This window comes from Protopterus annectens, chromosome 3.part0, assembly GCF_019279795.1.
Source record: "Protopterus annectens isolate FY-2018-M chromosome 3.part0, PAN1.0, whole genome shotgun sequence".
Lineage (NCBI taxonomy): Eukaryota > Metazoa > Chordata > Ceratodontiformes > Protopteridae > Protopterus > Protopterus annectens.
This window is the reverse complement of record NC_056731.1, coordinates 1,980,088,071-1,980,111,624: the sequence shown is the minus strand read 5'-3', so window position 1 is coordinate 1,980,111,624 and position 23,554 is coordinate 1,980,088,071.

The window sequence follows — 23,554 nt, the reverse complement described above, 5'->3', positions numbered from 1 at the left end:
GTACAGAACTGAACATCCCTCACCTCTGAAATAATGACATTGCTGGGGCAGGCTGGAAAGACAAGGTCCGAATAGTGAGTGCAGGATGGCTGAAACTCTTTTTGGTGAAGCACTGCTAATTCCGCTTTAGGAAATAGAAGTAGGGCTTTAGTAGACCCCATTAGCACACATTGAATAACGAATGACAGAGCTTTTGGACTATCTAATGGAATTAGTGCTTGGTGTAGTGTGCTGTTCTATGTCCAGGTCCTTTTGGAATTCAGCCCCTAGTAGCCACACTGCAACAGAGAAGATAATTGCATCTATCTTGATGCACATATCATCATAATTTTCAGCAAAATCATTGCATTAAATTTGACTAAACATCCACAGTGTTCTCTCACATGTTGTATATAAGTAGTATTTTCAGTGTCTATATCATAACATTGAAGTTGCAAAACTTTGAATGTTATAATATCGAACCCAAAACCTCAAAAACTGACAACAGTGAAGCCACCGAACATCAAATTCTTTCCCAGGGAAAGAATTTGGTGGGCCATTTCCACGGCTTTGCTATTTCCCCCACTGTTGTGCGATCTCGGAGTTGGCATATTTAAGTAGGGGGTGGGGGGCACACACACTCACATTGTGGGGTGTGGGGGCAAAGCCCCTCACATTAGAAATGGTTTGTAGTGTTTGTGTGTTTTGTGTTGGAACAGCAATTTTTTTTCCCAGAGAAAAAAAAATCTCTGTTCTCAGCTTTCGGAGTTTTACGCTTTCGGGGTTTCAAGTTTGATGTTATTGTGTTCGATGTTTTCATCTTTCAATCTTGTGCTGTAAACCCCTATTTTCATTCCACATAGTAAGAAGAAATTTTGAAAACCTTATTGTATTACTTTTCTAACACTAGTATGACAAAAATACATCTAACTTATTCAGTGTGTGTGTTTGAGTACATGAAAGATTATACAGCAAAGCAATTTTTCAAAAAATTGTGTGACAGGAAAATGTGATCCTCAGCTTTTTGCATCATTTCACTGCAACCTGATTACTTCTAAAGGAGTAAAGTGTAGCCCATTTATAAACTGAAGCTATCGCAATCTGAAGGCAATAATCAGCCTGCTTTTAACTGAAGGTCAGATCCTTCAGTTTTCTATAAAAAGATATTTCTCACCATTTTGTATGTTATAAATACAGAATGATTACTTCAGCTACAAAATCATGTATAGTTCATTTAGAAGACAACAGTCTGAAGAGAGAAATGTAAAAAGAAAGCAATTACATTTTTGTATAAGACCTCAGTTTGCTTATTTGTGGATAATTATTCTAACATAATATTCATTTTACATTTGAAGTAATGTTATTAGCCTTATTCATATGCATACATTTTATGTTAAAACTGTATACCTGAGTAGCTTGATCTTCTGTGAAAAAGCAAGGAAGTTCAAGGCAGATTGGGCTGCATATTATACACAGAAATAAATCATATGCTGCTTCAACTAGGCTTCCTCATTCCATACCAAATAAATGACAAATGCGGGTGAAATGTATTCTTGAATTCCTCCACAGACAAATCCACTGCTCCATGCAGTAAACCTATTAAGTGACTTCAGAGCAAGTTTATTATTAGTGTTTGTATTTTACTAATCCTGAACCACAAGCATAATCCTTTAACAGCATTCCTTTTTTCTCCATATTAACCTTTCTTCAAATATTGTCTTAAAATCCAATTTTAAGGTTAATTGTGTACATTTTACTTTAGGCTATTTGTTGTCTTTCATAATCTGCTGTTTAGAAAGGAAGTAACAGTCTTTTTTTGACCTGGCCTCTTTATCACTCAAAGACTCTGTGCAGAGCCATCATTAAGGGGAGCAAACTGGGCAGCTGCCCCGCTGATAGAAAATATGTTACTGGGCACAAATAGAACTTTTCAATGAAGCAGAAAGTGGGCAGCTGGAAGTGACTTAAGGCCAATTACACAAAATAATGTTTTTTTCTTTTCTGGTTGTCTGATATTTCAGTTGTTTCAGAAGTACAAATACAAGAGTTTCTGAGGTATTAATAGGTTTTCCCATTGCTGGAGCTCTAGACTCAAATACCAGACTAATCACTTGCTCTCTTGTGATACTGCAAAGTTTTTTAGAGTGAAAAAAACACAATAGAAAATTAAAAACAGTAGCAACAGGTATCAATTGGAGGTAACAAATGCAGCAAGCATGTGAAACACAGAAGAGTCCCAGAACTCGAGCAATAAAAATTGCAAGCCTTTAATGCGAGCACTTTCGTGGAGGTCAATATTCCTACTTCCTCAGACAACTTACAACATAAATTCCAAATTTTATATATACTTGATTGACATCATTAATTGTTTAATTACCAATCAAGAATTTGCTACTTTTAAAAACCTACTACATACATTTACCATTAAGCTGCAATATTAAAAATTAACACAATGTATACATTGTGTATGTAAAAAACATCCGTAAAAAAAACTTTATATGTATACATATATATATTTTTATGTGAAAAACATATGTATATACTCTAAATAAAAATGTATAAACTTCATTGTTACTTGTCAAACATCTAATGACTACCTGCTTGTCAACTTTTCATGTCCTATACTGAGCTTTTTGTCTACTTTTTGCACAGACTCTAGAGAAATCAAGGAAATTTTTCTCAAGAATTGGGCTATCATAGCAGAAGATCAAATGACTAACAAAACATTAGGCATTGCACCTAAGTTTACTTTTAGAAGGGGCCCAAACTTAAAAAGTATAGTAGAAAGAAAAAATAATGCAAAAGGGAAGGGCATTGAGGCCAACACTATAGGAATGAGAAAATGTGGAACATGCTCTTATTGTAAGTTTATTAAAACAGGAATTTCTACCAAGGTTAGGGACAAGTCCTACACCTTAAATGGGAGATTTAGTTGTGATTCAAAAGGTGTAGTACATGTAGCTATTTGTGACTCTTGTTCGTCTTTCTATATCGGTAAAACCGAAAGAAAGTTCAAGCAGAGAATATACGAACGTCAATATAGTAATCTTAAGGGTGACATTAATAACGCATTAGCAAAGCATATTATAGCTCACCCAATGCACAAATTTATATTTTCTGTATTACAACAAATCTCATATGACCCAAGAGGAGGGCCTTGGCAACTTCTCCTCGAAGAACAGGAAATATTTTGGCAAATAAGGACTTTTGCTTATTCCCCTCCCGGTTTAAATGAATATATGTCCATCAAAAGTATTTTAAAGCTCAAGGCACTACGCAGATAATGGTCTGGCTAATGCAACATGGAAAGTTGATAAGCAGGTAGTCATTAGATGTTTGACAAGTAACAATGAAGTTTATACGTTTTTATTTAGAGTATATACATATGTTTTTCACATAAAAATATATATATGTATAAAGTTTTTTTACTGATTTTTTTACATACACAGTGTATACATTGTGTTAATTTTTAATATTGCAGCTTAATGCTAAATGTATGTAGTAGGTTTTTAAAAGTAGCAAATTCTTGATTGGTAATTAAACAATTAATGATGTCAATCAAGTATATATAAAATTTGGAATTTATGTTGTAAGTTGTCTGAAGAAGTGGGGGTATTGACCTCCACGAAAGCGCTCACATTAAAGGCTTGCAATTTTTATTGCTCAAGTTCTGGGACTCTTCTGTGTTTCACACGCTTGCTGCATTTGTTTTCTACAGTTTTTCATCTTTTCTGGTGTTACCAATTGGAGGTGTCAGAATAACCACAAAGCAAACATGTAGCAGCCACAATAGGTTTAATGCATAAATGCCAACACTCTCCAAAACATTTTCATCCACTAGACTTCATCAGATCTAACAACAAACCATAAACTGAAACAGCTTTTATACCCTCCCCTCCACATTTAATTGAATAAACCTCCAATTGGTACCTTTTGCTACTGTTTTTGGTTTCCTGGTTCTTTAAGGTACCTGAGCTATTTAGTCCTTTTGGTTTTTGTGCACAATAGAAAATTATTATTGGCAAAAAAAAATGTTTTGTAGCATGGAAATATATTTTGCATGGAGCTGGGCTTGGTAAGGTTTTAGCAGTGGAACAGTGTCAGAGCAGGACTTTCCAAGAGAGAAGACCTTCTCAGCATAGGGAACAGTAGGGGTCTGCCAGGAGTGAGATTTGCAGGAGACTGGGTTAGTGGAAGTGGCTTGATGGTGAGGAAGAAGAGAAAAACAGTCATCTGTTGCACCACTATCAACGAAAATGTTAAGATTATGTTTTCAGTTATATCATACAAACTTGGTCTAGATTTACGTGCATAGAAGTTTCATGGCTGTGAATCTAATAACATCATCAAGCCAATTTACAGTTTGACTTTGGAGCCCTTACTGATGGCAGTTTTCCATTTGTTTAACCTACACATTCTATTCCGCAAAAAAATATTTCCTTAATATATTAGCCGTATGCCCAGATTCCAGGTTAGTTACTCCATGCCTGATTCCAAAAGATTCAGCTTCACCAGTATCAATTCAACACAATGTAATTGGGACAGGCAGAGTCCTATGCCCTTTTACAAAAGAGGATTTAGTCTTGGTATGTCAACCAAAGTAAGTATCATACATTGGGAAGGTTATCAATGTACAACACTAACTAATGGAGATCCTATTCAAGTGAATGTTTAACATTCTCTTAGAAGACAACAATTTGAAGAGAGAAATGTAAAAAGAAAGCAATTCAACCCTACAATTAAGCTGTTGCTATGGACAGCCTATTGACTGTGCAATTATACCTATATATTTGAGCTGACATTACAGGCACACTTCCTGCCTGCAATACCAGAACTGACTAATAGATAAAGCAGCTGCACCTAATGCAAAGTTGATAGAATAACAAGTTTTGAATTTTCATGCATTCCTGAAGGGTATGAAGTGTAAAACTTACATTTCTGTCATTACTTAGCAACTTCAGTCCTGGACAATTTGCCTGAAAGCCACACATTTTATGAGACACAGACCAAAAATATGAAGCAAAAATCAGGGGATTCTGTAAAAACTGGACAGTTGAGAGGTATGGACAGGCCCAAAAAAGTGTTTGGGCAGCTTTGGCACTATACTCAGAATAGGAAATGAGATTCACTAACAGAGAATGTTTAGATCTTTTCTAAAACATGACTTGCAGCAGGGCATAATCTTCCTTTACAAGTTGTAGGATGACACACAATTTAAAGAAAAAAGTGTTGGTGCACCAGATGAATGAATATTAATGCACGTTTCAAAGATGCTGTCTAAAAAATGTAGCTTTGAATTGCCACATTTCACTCTGTAATTAATGATGTTCATTTCCAGTGTCACAGACTTCTATTGCATAAACTTTGCAAAATGAGTTTTATATATGTGTGCATATTTTGTTTTAGTATGCTCTAGTCACGTGTTATATTATTATGTAAGTATGAATAGTTGTAGTTACAAGCATATTATTTCACTGCCTATTCAAAGTTTTGTTTCTGCACCACTGTAAATCAAGTAAACATGAGTATTTTATGATGTTTCATGACCGCTGTAGTGGGTGAAAAGGGTTCCTGTCAGAAGAACGAAGACGCATTATGTCGAACGTGTCTTCGTCAAATTGTAAATGTCGAAAATGCAAAATGACGAAGCAACTCTTAAGTGAATTCTTTCCCTGGGAAAGAAGTCACTTGGCCGCTTCCATCACTTTCCCATTTTCGGCACTCTAGTGTGATCTCAGAGATGGTATATTTAAGCAGGAGAGGTGTGGGAGGCGAAGCCGCCCGCTTAAAATAGTGTTTAGTGTGTTTTTTTTTTTTTTTTTTTTTTTTGGAACAGCAAATGTTTTCCCTGGAGAAAAAAAAAATTCTGGCTGTTCACTCTTTTTTGTTTTCGTTCTTTTGTGGTCAATATAACAGCGTTCGATCTTTTGATCATTCGCTGTAATAACATAGACCCGGGTGAAAATGGTCCTGTACCAGGCATTCTCTCAGTTAACAAACTCTAAGCAAATATAGTTTTTGTTGTAAAACATGAGTTGTGGGTGGGTTTAATTTTTCAAGGTGAGCTCTGAAACCTCTTGTGAGGAAAACATGAAAAATTGAAGCCAGAATGCCTCTGCTGGCAAACCTAAGGTATAGACTACTGCATTTCCATGGAAACATTATCCCCAGGAGCTCCTTACTTACCAGAAAAAGAAGCTGTCAGCTAGATCTTGTAGATGCAACACTTTATATTGGAAATGAACATGTGATGATATAGTAGTGAAACCTCATTATAAGCAAGAAATTTATTTTTTTTTAGTATGTTGTTACTGTATCCATGATGCTTTGTAGTTATATGCAAATCATTGCTAGTACCTACCATACCATTGCTTTGTGTGTGTGGTTATAGTAAAACAAGAGAAGCATTGAAATGAATACAAATGAACATTACAAAATTACTTACATCCATAACATGAAGAGGAAAACTGGAATTTAATTGTGAAACAAAGATGCTTAAGAAAGTCGGCAATACACATTAACAAAATAAATGTGACAAAATCCGATACAGTACTATTTCATAGCAAACTAACAAGTATAGACTAATACAGCCCTGTAAATCCAGAAAAACAGTACCTTGGTATGGAAAAACAAACCTTTGTTTTGTTTTTCCATACCAAGGTACTGTTTTTTCTGGATTTATTGGTCATTCTGGTTACCTTGCTCGCTTTTTTTGGTTTATTGACTACTACAGCCCTACCTATGACCTAGAGCACTTTATTTTGATTAACCACCCCAGAAATGCAGGAGCCAGACAGGGAGGAAGATGAATAATGCCAATACACCTACTACTCATTTCTTTTGGGGGGTGGGGTTCTAGTCTTGAGACAGAGGTCTCATCATTTTCTCATCTGCAGAGAACATGCCATTTTTCAAGAAGTAATGCCTTATAAGACAGGGAGGAGTACAGCGGAATTACATCCACAACAAAAGTGAGTCACAGACCTTGGAGCCACCCATTACATACTTGTCATGTGGGTGTTTGCTGGTATAAATGCCTACTGAAAAACCCCTGATTGATGCTGGTGAGATTGTTGCATCATAACTGCATGCTGAACTCTGGGGAACAAATGGGGGTCCTAAACATGCCTACTATAGCAGTATTCCTTCTGTGGGCATAGCAGAAACAAAACTGCAGCAGACGACAGTGTGACAGAGAGTACTGTGTCCTTACATTAACCAGGAATGACTCACTGCAGTTCACATACTCATTCTAATAAATGACCATCATGATCATATGCCAAGATCATTATGAACAGATACATTCTGTGACACCCTTTTAGTTAGGATCCTATTACTACTACTTGAGAAGAAAAATGCCAAATTATTTGCCACAGTTAAGACAGGTTATGTACACAGCCTTTTTCTTCCTTTTTTGTGCCTCAGGTAAGATGTCAGATTCTAGGATGAAAAGCTGAAAGGAGCAGAAAGGAGTAGTCATGGCTAGCCTGTTTTTCCAGGAGAAATGTTTACAACCCAGCACCAGAGGTTGGCAAAAAATTTAGAAATGAGGACTGGGTACAGAAAATGAGGCCATAACCATATGCCATATGAGAAAACAGTAGACGTGTTTTAGACATTACTTTGAGGCATACAACTCAATCTGTTAGTGTAAGAATTCTGCACAAAGCCAAATATGAGGGGACAAAGGCCCAAAATAAGGGACAGATTTTAAACATTGTTCTTATAAACTTAGAAGGTTAATAGCGCAACAGATTATTTATTAGCATGCATTCTGAAGAATATGAAGTCTAAACATCAAACGGCTTCCTTTGTTTATTATTCCAGGCTGAGCCCAAAGTTGGTCTATCCAGATCAGTTCTGTTCCCAGTAAGCAAATCTACATAATTAACAAATAAATACATTTAGCTACTTCAATAATCAGTTATTTCCCAGAAAAACACAAATGTTATTTGTAACTGCCCAAAAATATAAAGCATAAATTTGGAAATTCTGCAAGTCTGGACAGTTGAGCAGTATGCTTTAATGTATCCAGATTCTGCATAATATCAGCACATATTTATTTATTTTAATGATTCTGCATTATATCAGCAAATATGTATTTACCTTTAATTTTAATTAATTTGTTACTCGGTTAAGACTAGTAGACACAAATGTATATTTCTAGTAGTGACCTGAAAGCCTTGTCTTCTTAACTGCCTTGTTGGGTCACATAGTTTAAAAGTGGACAGTGATGCAGTCAACCCAAAAGTTAAGAGGCTGGAGGTCATAGACTTAGCCGTATGAATAACCATGGAATGGAATACAAACACACACACACACACACACACACACACACACACACACACACACACACACACACACACACACACACACACACACATATATGAGTGCAGAACTTTCCATCAAAGTGGCTTTTCATCAAGAGTGAAAAATGCTGGTACAGCTGATTGAAATTCAGCTAATCAAAAAGTACCAACTTTTTCATAATGAGATTGCAGTACACTGGGGCTCAGGACATATCCCTTCCCCACTGTAGTGAGATCTCAGATTTGCATAAATACTGGTTAAGGGTTTATTTTTTTGATCCTCCGTGGTTCGATTTTTTTCTGTTTTGACCATTTGAGGCCAACGAAGTTAGTGTCAACATTTCTGCACATTGATGAACAGTTACTTTTCCATATAATTATATATTTGTGTATATCTATCTATCTATCTATATAGTTTACTATCAAAATTTTGACATTTTTGAGTGTAATTACTTATTTCAAAAACTTTGACAAAATTAACAACATCGACCAATCAAAATAACAAAACATAAAAATGTCAACAATTCAAATTCGGATTATTGACATGTTTCAAACTTAGCTGAACATCCAGTGACATTCAACACATGTTTTGCAGGGGGGCAAGCCCCCATGCACCCTCCACTCCCCCTGCTACTTATATATTACAACTGCAAGATTGCATTACAGTGAGGAAAAGGGTAAAGTTCCTGATCCCCACTGTAGTGTGATCTCCAATCAATACGTCAATCTTCCAACTGTGAATGCACACTAGCATTCGCTGTTGCGGGTTCAACATATTTCAAATCAACATTATGAGACTTTGACAAACTGCCTTTCGACAATCAAAGTTCGCATAATGGCATTTGAAATTTTGATTGTAAACCTATATATATATATATATATATGTGTGTGTGTGTGTGTGTGTGTGTGTGTGTGTGTGTGTGTATGTGTGAATATTATAATGGAGATTTTGCCACCTACATTAAACAGCTGTGAAGAAAAGCCTCACAAATATAGGCATTATCATAATGTGCAGGTTGTATCTTCCATGCAAAATTGTTCCTCTACAACAACAACACGTTAGGAGCATTGTAATCATATACATATACAACACAGATGTAAAATATGATCTAGCCCAGTGAGTGAGATATAATACATCAATGGTCATACCTTGGAATCAATCAGCTACACTACATATTTCTTTGTAGAGGTAAAATCCCATATAAGTATGTGTCCCAGAATCCTACAGACTTATATGACATTGGTGCCATATGTACGTCTCATATGCCATATGTTACTGATGGTCGTCATTAGCAAGCAATGATTTGTAATCATATTCTATGCAAAATGTATGCCTTACCAGGGCCTGATAGCACGCAGTGACAATATTCACAAACTTGCATATCCCATAATAAGTGCCAACATCTGCAAATGTTGCAGAGCAAGGCAGCTACATTCATGTAGACAGATAAAGCCCTGATGATGACTTGACCTGAGTTCATTTATGTAGTTCAGGCACCTATATGACCTGGCAGGGGAAAGGAATTATGAGGTTATATCAACTCACTTCTATTTGATGGAGGGGTGTCACAATATGCCAAACTGAGGAAGGTGATCCTTCTGCACCTTTCTCAAGACCAGAATCATGAATGGCATCTGTACTGGGTGAGTGAGCAGACCATGAGGGACCATTGTCACTTTTAGAGGGGGGAGACACACCTAATGAGACACCATGCCTAATAGATCAAAATTACCTTCTGAATAATTTAGCACATAGTGGTAGGGCCTCTGACACTCATTCAAGCCATCATATGTAGATGTCAGTGATAACTCCAAGGCTCACTCTCTCTCTCTTGTACCAAGCTGGTTACCCCAGCACAGAGGGGTTAGTCAAGAGAGTTACAATGAATAACTTGCTATCAAGTAGAGGAGGGCTTAGAGCAGACACACATCCACAAATGTCAGCTCAAGTCATGACCCATGTAACCTCCAAGGATTTGCAAAAAAAAAAAATGAAAAGAAAAGAAAACCTTGCAGAGGAATATGAATATGATCTAGGACTTAATGTCAGAAGTTAATTTTATTTATTTATTTATTTATTTTACATTTGTTGACCAGGATAATCTGACTGGATACATGTCCATTTTCAGTGGAGGCCCGAAGAGAAATGCTCCAAGGCAAAAACAAACAGTAAAGTTATAAAATAATTGCATTTGACAGCATATTACATACATTGATAGAGCAAGTAAGTTATGCAGTCTCTCACATTTTTTAAAATCACTTGAGTAAATAGACTGAAACAATGTATGTCATAGTACCTAAGTTATAGAGAAAGAGTTAATCAGGCATCAGAAGTGTAATCACGGAACACTAGACTTTGCAGTTATGTCAATAATATCACAAATAGAATGGCATGGATTATGGCCATGCCTGGATGCACATAAAGCTGTTATCTGTTAGCATGCTATAGTGTCAGCAGTCTGAGGACATGGGTATACAATGAATAGTGTAGCGTGTAAAGCAATGAGCAAAGCAAGTCAATAGATACATGCTAGTTTTATAATGGATTGTGAAACTATGACAATACACTCACATACCACTCCTAAATAGTACCAGAAGCTATATTACCCCTTATCACATACTTTTACAACACCCTTTCTCATGCTGGCAAAATGCAGTTATACGAGTATGGAACCTGGAGAATAGCATTCATAATTATGCTCCATGAATTACCATACTATCCTTGAGTACAAGTTGCATACTGACAACAGTGGGATACATAAATTATTTTTACCAGACAGTGTAGCAACCCCATGAACAATGAATATTACTACATTTTAATATTTTCTAGGCAGTAGCATGTGTTGTTTTCAGTTGGCTGTGGTCATGAAGTTTGTATGGTTAATCGAGACGCACATTGTTTAGAACTTTGGTTAAAGGACATTTGCGCTGTTAAATTAAGGTAATATACCTAATGTGATAACTATTGTACAAAAATTGAAGTTCTCCTTTGTTGTATTACTTTGGCCTTTTCAACCATTTTAACTCAGGTTTGTAGGTTCATAGAAGGTTACTAGGCTAACAGCAGTAGAGCCCTTACAAGTCTAGCCAAATTTTTCCTGAGTGCCCCCCATAGCCCCTCAACCTCCAGTTTGGAGCATCAGAGACACATGACCTTAAAATCAGGGATGCCTAATTAATATACAATTTACATATTTAAATAAGCACATTAATGGACACACCCACACTTGTTCAATTACTTCAACCCTCATTGATTTGCATTCGGAATACGTAAACTTATATGAGGAACAGACCAAAAATATGAGGCATAAATTAATTTGGTCCCCAAACTTAGTAAACAAGTTTTAATTTTTTTTAAACTTCAGTCTTCTATTTTGTTGCTTCTTGCATCATTGTTTGAATTGGTGCACCTGTGCCATGTAGTCAGCTAGCAAATGAATAAGAAGTAACTGGTTATTTACCTGTGTGTACTTAAAAGCTATAGTTTCAACAAAAAACAAGTAATCTCCGTGGTATCCCCGAAGTCTCAAAACAACCCACTAAAGTGTAGTGGGTCTAAAAACAAAACAGTGTAAGAAACTTCTCTGTGTGGAAGATTTTCAGTCCATATATTTCTAGTTAATCACTGTATATCAATCAGATCAGACAATAGTAGTAGAAGTAGCGAACGTAAACTCGTCATGTCAAAAAGTAATAATAGAAAATATATAATTCTACAGCATTACTAAGTATTCAAAAGTAATCCAAACAAGGCCGGCAGTCTGTTTCCAGTCGAAAATCCTTTATTAAGTACATAGACAAGTGATCCAAGTAAAACAAAAATAGAGTAATAATTTCCTCACAAGCTTTCTAAATATATATATACTTTTTATCAGGCATGGGAGTGGTTTATTGTGCTGTAAAACAAAGTGTTATTGGTACACATGTTAAATTCACATCCCTTCCCCCATCAGTGTGACATTCGAGCTGGTCCTGCCCTACCTAGTAGCTGTCATAATAATATATAGCCCTAATGTACTTTAATGGTACATCTTATTTAACCAAATTATTAAGTAGATTATTAAGTCTGTGATTTTATACAAGGCAATATACTACATGGATGGAAATATATCAACCTTAGTTCATTTTGCGATCAAAAATTATATATAAATATAAACATATACATTTTGCATGTAAAAATCAGTTTCTATTTTCATAACCTATTGTTAACAAAGATCGCAAATGATTTTCTAGTGAGAGGCTATGAAAGTTAGATGTTAAAAAACATCCTGGAACCCATTATAGAACTAAAAAGGACTGAAGCACCTTCACTCAACCTCCCCAGTAGAAAAATGTTAAGTAATCCCACAGAGAATAACAAATGCAAAAATAGCTGCATCCTGACATACACTTTGAATTATTACAGTATCAAAAATATTAGTGAAGAAAACTGGGACATTGTCACAGGAAACCCTTTTCAGATTAACATCTTAGGTAAAGCCCCATCATTTGTTTATAGGAGGGCCAGGAATATTAGAAGTTTTGTTGAATTTAAACCTAGACCATGTGAGAAAAGCACTAAAAGATGTGAAACTAATTGTACATTTTGTATATTTATACAGCAAGGTGATAGTTTTTATTGCCCTTATTTAAAGAAGATCATTAAAACCAGTGCAGGGGGTGACTGTAACACTAAAAAAGTAATTTACAGGGCACAGTGCAATGAATGTGATGCATTCTATGTGGGCAAGACTGTAAATAAACTCAAGCGAAGGATTTCATACCATCTGTCAGAAATCCGCTCTGGATGTAAAAATAATGCACTAGCCAAACACCTTTCTCTTCATAAAAGACACACAGGATTTAAGTTCCAGATACTGGATCGCACAGACATGGGTGATCTTGAAAGAGACATCCCGAATATTCTGGAGAAACATAAACTCATATGGCAATTAAAGCTGAACTCTTTTAGAAAGCCTGGACTAAACTACTACTGCTCAATTAAAAGTGCACTGGAACTTAAAAAATTGCCACAATGTTTACATGACTAATTGTATTTTATTTTATTTTTTTCTACAAATTGGTTTTAAATACCATTTTAAATCATTTGAAATTTAAGTGTATATTTTGTTTCCATCATCATACATATATATTTTTTTTATTTTTTTCTGGTTCTCTTTTTTTTCCACTTTATTCAAAATGATGGTAATAACAATACTAACTAATTATGCAATTATATAGTTTTTTAGGGTTCTTGTACACAGACCTGAAGAAGTCTAGAAGGACAAAAGCGATCTTTGTTAACAATAGGATATGAAAATATAGAAACTGATTTTTACATGCAAAATGTATATGTATATATTTATATATAATTTTTGATCGCAAAATGAACTAAGGTTGATATATTTCCAACCATGTAGTATATTGCCTTGTATAAAATCACAGACTTAATAATCTACTTAATAATTTGGTTAAATAAGATGTACCATTAAAGTACATTAGGGCTATATATTATTATGACAGCTACTAGGTAGGGCAGGACCAGCTCGAATGTCACAATGATGGGGGAAGGGATGTGAATTTAACATGTGTACCAATAACACTTTGTTTTACAGCACAATAAACCACTCCCATGCCTGATAAAAAGTATATATATATATAGAAAGCTTGTGAGGAAATTATTACTCTATTTTTGTTTTACTTGGATCGCTTGTCTGTGTACTTAATAAAGGATTTTCGACTGGAAACAGACTGCCTGCCTTGTTTGGATTACTTTCTGATACTTAGTAATGCTGTAGAATTATATATTTTCTATTATTACTTTTTGACTTGACGAGTTTACGTTCGCTACTTCTACTACTATTGTCTGATCTGATTAATATACAGTGATTAACTAGAAATATATGGACTGAAAATCTTCCACACAGAGAAGTTTCTTACACTGTTTTAAAAGCTATAGTTTAAGAAATGCAGCACTGACAACTCTTTATAAGCAGTTACATGCAGAAATACCCATCACTAGGTCACCCTGGCTAGAGTTAGGGCTCATCTAAAGATTTGATGTTTCAAAAGTTTCCAAGTACTCTATGTTTCACACATTGTCTAAGGGGCTCAGGTGGTGCTTCTTGGGTTTACCTGCAGGCACTATTCTGGCGGAAACATTAATTTGCAATGGTAAAGTAATTATTGATTTAACTTAGCTTTGACTTTTGAAAGAAACTAGGTCTGAATCCCGCTAGCTCCTATTTGCATCACATACATGAAGAGGTGTCTCACAGGGAAGAAGAAAATGTTTTAAACGTCTTGCTGAAGTAATTTTTAGTAATGCAACAATAAATTATACAAAACAGGAAATGGAAATTCTTGGTGGTGGTGACAGGAAAATATGTGATCTGCATGTGATAGAAAAGAATTTGAAGAGTGAAAAAGCAAAGTATCAAACCAAGACCTAAGAATAGTTCAGTGTGTCCTGCACAAAGAAGATTAAGGCCCTAAAATCTAAATGAGTCTCATTGTGTAGTCCACAGTTGGAGACCTTCAATCGATATTTGCAAATTGTGCAATTCTAAGCAAGTCAGGTAACCAGATAATGTTTTTGAGTCTTGTGTGTGTGTGTGTGTGTGTGTGTGTGTGTGTGTGTGTGTGTGTGTGTGTGTGTGTGAGAGAGAGAAGTAAAAATTAGTGAAAATTTTTAACAGGGTGTGGGCGTGCATGTGGTTAGGAAGGTGAGCCAACATCATTTACATAATGTGCCTATAAATAATTTTTGGTTACAACTGAAAACTGCTTTTAATGACTGGGCAATTTTACCCAGGAGACCCTAATAAAATACAAACGCACAACATCATTTTGGACATCAGCAGAACATTCACTGCCTTATCTCCCAACCTGATGTGCACTTAAAAAAAAGCATACAAATATGAAATATGAGGGAAAAAAAGATTGTGTAGAGGACCTAATTGAACACTAAAAGCACACCAGGTCCACTACAGCCGGTTACGCATACTAACAGTTATTCTGTAAATGAAAGTGTCTGGCCACATGCAAATTAGATATAATAAGGTGGCTCTTTGATTGGCTGAGACATCTACAGTCAGAACAAAGGTCGCTTTACTGTAAATCTGAGGTGCACTTGCACCCAAATTGGGCATTTGGGGAATTAAGCTTATTTAAGCTTAAAAACAGGTATTCCCAGGTAATTAAGGACAACTGAGAGCTCAGGTTGCCCCAATGATCGCTCGTCAGGTGTGTGAATTTCCCAGAAGTAAAGGTCTATGGAAGTTAATACCGGCTTCCTCTGCTCTCAACTTATCTGTATACAGAGGAGCAATAAAAATGTGTTCAGCTAAGTCTGCATATTACTCATGAGTCATTGTCAGATGCAAGTTGTGTCACATGATTTATTACCATAACTGTAGCCTAATATGTATTCAGAGTATGCTTTGGTGTGATTCTGTTTCTGATAGTATATTGGGCACATATTGTACAAGTATGCACAGTTGCCTCAGCAATTGAAATGAATTTTGCCTATAGTCAAAATATCATTATATCAATTATCAGACAGATTCAATAAATCTTATGTGGTTTTCTCTGTGGAAAAGTGTACTGTTTGGATTTAATGTTAATTTTAGAATAAGCAGCTGAATTGTATGCTAAGCAATATTGTAGATACAGTGTTGGTTTTCCCTGTAAATTCCAAAAACCTGTTGGAGTGCATGCACAGAAAGAATGTTAGGGGCTGTTGTTGGTTTAATTTATGTGTATGTGCAACAGACTTAAGTCTATGCTGCTGCTAATAGACTGTGGCTAAGAAGGAAAAGAGTTTTATAGGTTCATAGTTTCATAGGTTGGTACTAGGCTATCGGCCCTAGGGCCTATACAAGCCTAGCCATAACAATTCCCTGGCTATTTTTTCCCACACTATTTACTTCCCTGGACCCCTGTCTAGCAGGGTGACTGACATGATCCCCGGGGTGAATTTCCTTTCTCCCATCCAATCATCAATGTTCCTTTTGAAGAGGGCAAAAGAAGCGCTCTGCTTGACATGTATAGGCAGTCTATTCCAGAGTCTGGGGAGTTTCTGGGTCAGGAACCTATCCCTCCAGCATGTTTTGTTTATTGTGATGACAAGATTTAGATCCTTGGTGCGTGTGGCTCTGAGGGATTAGGATTTCTTTAAGTGTAGCATGTCCAACAGCTCTGGGTTTGACATGGCCTTGTATGTTAAGCAGAGATCACCTCAGAGTAGACAATATGTGACAGAGTATAGCTGGAGTTTTTTATGGCAGTCAGCATAGGGCATCTGCTTTAGGCCTGTGATTCTTTTAGTGAGGTATTTCTGCGGCCTTTCCAGTTGGTGCGGATGTCTTGAGAGGTACATACCAAATGGGGCATTGTATTCTGTAATGGGTCTAATGAGGGATGAGTACAGTGGGACAATGACCTCCTTTTTTCTGAATGAAAAGCCCTTAGTGATGAGGTGTGCCACATAGAAAGATTTCCTGACTGTTGTGGCGATGTGGTTATTGAAGGTGAGGCCACTGCCCACCTGTGTTCCTAAGTCTCATATCACACTTTTGGTATTTAATGTACTGCCACCTATGTGATAATTCATGGGTACATGTTTTTTTCCCAAAGGGGATAACTATACATTTCTTGACATTGAGCTTGAGCCCATGGCTCTGGCACCAATCATCTGTTTCTGTAAGACCCTTTTGTAGAGTATCCACATCATTTGGGGATTCAATAACGGCTCCCGGTTTGCAGTCATCTGCGAACTTTATTAGCCAGAGTCCCTTAGTGTTGGCCTGTACTTCAGAGAAGTAGATGCCAAACAAGAGAGGTCCCAGGACTGAACCCTGAGGTACTCCACTTGTCACTTGTCTGGAGCTGGATTTGGAGTCAGCTACTTTTACAGTGTGGGTTCTGTCAGTAAGCCAGTTAGCAACCCATCGAGTGATGTAGGGATTAATGCCCAGCTTAGTAAATTTATCTATGATTCCAGAGTGGGGCATGGTGTCAAAGGCCTTGGCAAGGTCCACATAGGCTGTGTGGACTGCCTTACCCTCGTCCACGACTCTGGAGACTGACTCAAAGAAGTCAGTAAGGTTCAGGAGACAAGATCGGCCCTTCACAAACCCAAACTGGGTGGGGTCCAGTGTGTTAAGGTTGCCAATGTCTTTGTTTATACGTTCCATGATAATACGTTCCGTGGCCTTGCAGATCAGGCTCGTCAGACTGATGGGGTGATAGTTCCCGGGATACAAGGTGGATCCCCCATTTTCAAATCCCATTTAACTTATCATTATCTGTATGTTGTGGAAATTGTAGAGAGCTACAGTGGTGGATAGAAACACACTACAAGAACTCTACAACCACTGTCATCCTCAACTCAGACCCAGGGCAAACTGAGGGAAACCAATACCAGTGGAGACAAAGGTATGTGTAGCACTTAGAATTTTAGCTACAGAAACCTTTCAGAGACCAACAGGGGACAATATGGGGGTGTCACAGGCATTCAAGATCCTCCATCAGTTCCTGAATGCTATGCTCCAACATGCCAGTGACCACATATATTTTCCCTGTACTCCGGAGAACAGGACCACAAATATGCAGGAGTTCTACCCTGTAGCAGACTTCCCTGAAGTACTGGGTGTCATAGATTGTACACATATAGAAATTAAGGCACCATCTAGGGAACAGAGAAAGCTCTACTTAAATGGAGAAAGCTTCCACTTTATTAACTCCCAAGTTGTGTGTAATTCCAAGGGAATCATCTTGAACATGTGTGCTGGCAACCTAAGCAGTTACCTCAGCGCACATATCTGGTAAACCTCCCAACTGTATCAAATGTTCACTAGGGAGGATATTCCACAGGTAATTTACTTGGGGATGCAGATTATACACTGAAATGCATACACACCCACTAAAGAATGCCATAAAGAAGCACACGCTGAAACAAAAAAATATCATAGAATGTCTGTTTGGGCTGCTGAAGACGAGCTTCCAGTGCCTAGACACATCTGGGTGACCCCTGCAGTATAATCTATGTACATTAACTGAAATATTCACTGTCTGTGCCATGCTGCTCAACATCATCTTGAGAAAGCAGCTTCAGCAGGATCAACAAGGGGAAGGTCACCACAGCCACATGTAGGTGGGGAGTCAGAGGGGCAACCAGCAGCTGCTGTGTGTAGAGGCAGATGTAGGTATGCTCAGTATGTCCTCGCATTATCTAAGAGGCAATGTTTAGCACACGCATTCACCACCTAAGGGATTAAAACCTTCATCCTACACACGTACATATAGTAATAGTGATGCCATGCAACACTCATAACCTTTACTTACTCATGTAATGGTTGTGTACTGCTCGCATCGGACAGAGTCAGCCCTGAAATAAAACTGTTGCAACTGCTAGATTTACAAGATAAATGTTGAACCTGGAGTGTGTTGTGTTATAATAAGAATGAATGGCATATCCTTGAATGTTGTTACTTCCTAATTTAAGCAAGTAAAAAAGGTGAGGTGTACAGAAATTACTTTAACATGTGACAGCAGAAATTTATTTGGCTACATGTGTTATCTATCAAGTAGTAGGTCTCAGGAATCAAAGAGTCACACCGTCATACCTCTCAAAAGTACTGATGGTCTCTTAACATCATACCTTTGTAATGGGAAATCATTAAAGAGAGAAGTTAGAAAGTAATGTGACACATTTCAGTTTCAGACTTCACAACCCTCAATAAGATTATTAAAATACTGATGCAAAAAAGTTTGATTCTATTAACTATCTAATTTTCTAAGACCAAAATATGTCAAAGGTACAATTAGCAAAACAACATCACAAACATAGATATACTAAGCACTAAGTCAGCTATGCACCCTGAGCATTAGAAACAAATGTTATCTATCCCTGAATCCAAAATATAGAAAATAAGGAAATGGTACAGTCATCATCACTTGCACAGGGTGCTGTGTGGGGGGGGGGGGTGGAGGGGGTGGGCAAGAAGCCTAGACTGACACAAAAGGTCAGTGAGTGTGTGTGAGTAAGAAAGAGAAGCAGGCAGACGTTTGGATAAAGTAATAAATGGTCAGTGAGACAACATGAGCTTTAATCTTCATGGCAGAACCATACAACTGTTGTGCATGTGCCTGCATGTGTCATCCTGGTGAAATTGGCGTGTGAGTGCATGAACACAGCCAAGCTCTGTGCTAGCTCTGTGACTTGGCATGTTGAACAGGTATGAGCCATGCATGGTAGAGGTGGCAGTTCATCGTTGTCATACCCAACCAACAGAACTAGTTCTGCCAACAGTTGCACTGAAACATCTATGCCCATGGTCAGATGCACTGCAGCTACCTGAACATAACTAATGTCTGCTGGACATGCTGCCCTCATGAGGATGCCCAGGTCCACGACCCCATGGCCTGCCATTTCTGGGTGTGAACACCTCAACTAGTGATGCACCAGTGGAAGTAGTGCCACTATGGGAGAGTGATCTGGCATGGTCATGTATGCTAACAGCAGATGATGTGGCTGCCCTAAGCCCATGAGGATACCATTCCCCTCCCAGCAGATGATCCATTATAGACACTGCATGTTCTAAAGTGTCATTCATCCAATCCATTGAATCGGCAATACCATGGAGGTGGTCATGCATGTCAGCCTGTGCCACATTTACAACCCTAAACATTTCTATGAGAACCTATAGGATCAAGCCTGTGCCTCCATGACAGCCCTAAACATACATCAAATGGCATGAGAAGACACACCTGGATCAGATGGAGGATGGACAGATGACCTCCTCAAAGCAAGCTTACACCTCTTCTGCATGGCACCTCACACACACTTGGGCTACAGTCAGCGTCAACAGGCACTGAAGCCACAATAACCACACTTCCCTGATGTAGTGTTTCACTCTCCACCTCTCCAATATCTGAGGGCTCACTGGAATGGGTTAGAGTAGGCCTACTGGCTGTGTCTGATGGAATTACAGGGGATTGCTGAATGTCAACCTCAGTGTCAAATTCAACCTTTGCTTCCCCTGACTGTGCCTCTGTTTGACCACCATCATCATCAGAGTCTGCCAATACTCTGACATCAAGTGGTAAGAGTCCTACACTTCCACCGTCAGGATCACTTGTGATAATAAGCAACAAACACCAGAAAGAAATGAATAACTACACTACTATAGTCAAATGTATGCTAACAGACTAACAGAGGTGCCACTACTACAGACAATATAGCAACACACACAACAGTCCTGACAGCCACATCACACATATGGATAAAATATATAACTGCTCATCACTACTGACAAAAAAATATTTGGCTTACCAAGTGCAGATGATCCTATGCTTGTCACAGATGATGATCCTTGAAGAAGTTAAGCAAAAGGTAAGGACAATATCATCACAATTAACAGTAACACAGGGGATTAAAGCATTTTGCCCTTTATGTATCCATTACCAATACTTTTAAGAAGAACTTGGATGACAAGTCCAAGCTGAGCACGTGTAATCAATCAGAATGTGTTGTTAACTGTATCAATTTACAACCCACCAAATGAATTTATTATTAAACGTAAGTATTGTTGTCAAGTATTTTACTATACAAGACTATTTTACAATTGAGATACATAAGTCTCCTGGGACATACTTGTTCTCCCTGAAACAGTAGCACCAATGTCAATGACATGCTGTTCTGCACTTTCTAGGGAGCTGCCTAGATCCCTGATAGTGGACAGGAACTCTTTATTTGCTGTTACTGGTAGTTCTGTAGCAGGCCTCCCTGTACCTATCCATTCACAGGTCACTTCATCTGCTCTCCTCTGTGCAGATGAAATCATGTCTTTGGCCCTATGGTGCCCCGGATCATATTTCCTGCTGTGGCTGGCTACTGCATTCACATTGGCAGCTATTCGCTGCCAAATTATCATTTTGCCTGACAAATCTCCATGCTCCCTCTCAAGCAGAAAGGCATAATATCACCTAAAAGCTTCCACAATGACCTGATTCTCAGGTCAGTGAAGGAGTAGGGGGGGGGGGGTTGGGATGCCTGGCTGCCATAGTTATAGGTGACTTAAAACACAACAGAAGGATAATATACATAATCTTTGCCAGAGATGGCCTGCAACTGTCACCCTTGGAATTCTGGATACTGGCTAAGGCTCTTGCCACTCCTATAGTGCCTTTTTTAGGCAAGATTCAAATGACAAATTCACCACCATAACAGGTACAAGCAAGCAAAATCTGAGAGTGATACTACTTAATGCTAGAAGTCTAAACCTCAAAATGCACTCACTCGAGGCACTCCTTAAAATGGAGAACATCGACATCTGTGCAGTGACAGAGACCTGGTTCAAGACTGCAGAGAGCACACTTGCATTGCCATGCTATAATTCATACCACACCTTTCGGCCGCCTAACCTGGACCGAAGCACTAAAGGCAGAGGTGTGTCCATATTCATTAAGGATATCCACACCTGCAGGCTAGTTTCTCAGCATAATGTATCCGAGATTATCCCAAGTGCAACTAACTCTGGGCAAGACCGCAATCCAAATTGTAGCTTGCTACTGATCCCCCACCATGCCCCAGGATTCCCACTCCTCGTTTCTTGATACAGTGGAAAATATTAGGGTACAACCTAACACCCTAATAATGGGCAATTTCAACTACCCCACCATTAACTGTGAAAACTACTCATGTACTAACTATTGTGCTTAGCGTTTTCTGGAATTCATAAATTCCAATGCCTTGGATCAACTTATCCACACCCCCACCAGGGGCAGCAATATCTTAGACCTGGTCATTACCAACATAGGCAACCGGTGTTCATCACCAGAGGTCAATTCCTTGTTGGTCAGATCCGACCACAAGCAAATCACCCTAGACATCCACATCCCAACCCCACCCCCATTAGGGAAACTGTCATAAAAAATTTCTCCAAAGCCAACTTCACGCTTCTTAAGACAGAAGTGGCAAACTTCACAACAGCCATTCTGAAGGGCAATAGAGGTATGACTGCTGAATCCTATACAATTGCACTTTATAAGCACTTACACAAGTGCATGGATCGTGCAATCCCTAACAGAACCAAGATGCTATCCTCCAACAAATGGAAGCCAATCTGGTGGTCCCCTGCTATAAACAAACTCTACAACAGAAGAAAGAAACTGTTGCAAAAAAGAGTAAAATCCCTTGATTGGAGGAACTCCGTGGTCAGCCTCAGAAAGAAGCTGAGATCCCTCATAAAATCCTCCAAAGCTAGTTACGAAAACAAAATTGCCACCGATTCTAAAGACAACCACAAAGCATTCTATAGCTATGTCAAGAATCTCATTGGCAACACTCAGATCTGCTCTGAGTTACAGCACAATGGCACTAAATATACAGAACCAACTGATATTGCCAACATCCTGGCAGATAGGTTTAGTGCTAGCTTTACCCCTCTCTCATCTCCTAAATGGCCCATCTCTATACCAGAAGAATGCAAAGTTCCTGTAATCACGGCTGCACAGGTAAAAAACACACTCTCCAAAGCCAAAAAACACAGCATCCATGGGACCTGAGAATATGCCAGGCTGTGTTCTACATGAACTACAGAATGAACTGGCACCCCACCTAAGCACCATGTTCAGTCATAGCCTCACCTCAGGCCTTGTGCCCACTGAATGGCACACAGCAATGGTTATCCCACTCCACAAAGGGGGAGCCACCACAGACCCTGGGAACTACCGCCCCATTAGCCTGATTAGCCTAGTCTGCAAAGCTATGGAACATATCATCATGGAACTTATAAACAATGACATTGGTAATCTCCAAACTCTGGACCTTACCCAGTTCGGGTTTGTAAAAGGCAGATCATGTCTCCTAAACCTGATAGACTTCTTTGAAGTGGTCTCCAAAGCTGTAGATGAGGGTAAGGTGGTTCACACAGCCTACCTAAATCTTGCCATGGCTTTCAATACCATTCCCCACTCTGGAACTATAGATAAACTCACTAAACTAAGTATAAATCCCTATGTCACAAGATGGGTTGCCAACTGGCTCACTGACAGAACCCACACTGTGAAGGTAGCAGACTCTAAATACAACTTCAGACAAGTGACAAGTGGAGTACCACAGGTTCAGTCCTAGGTCCTCTCCTGTTTGCTATCTTCTTCTTTGAAGTACAGGCTAACACAGAAGTTTTTTGGCTAACAAAGTTCACAGATGACTGCAAACTAGAAGCCATAATCAAAACTCCTAACGATGTGGACATCCTACAAAAGAGCCTCACTGAGAC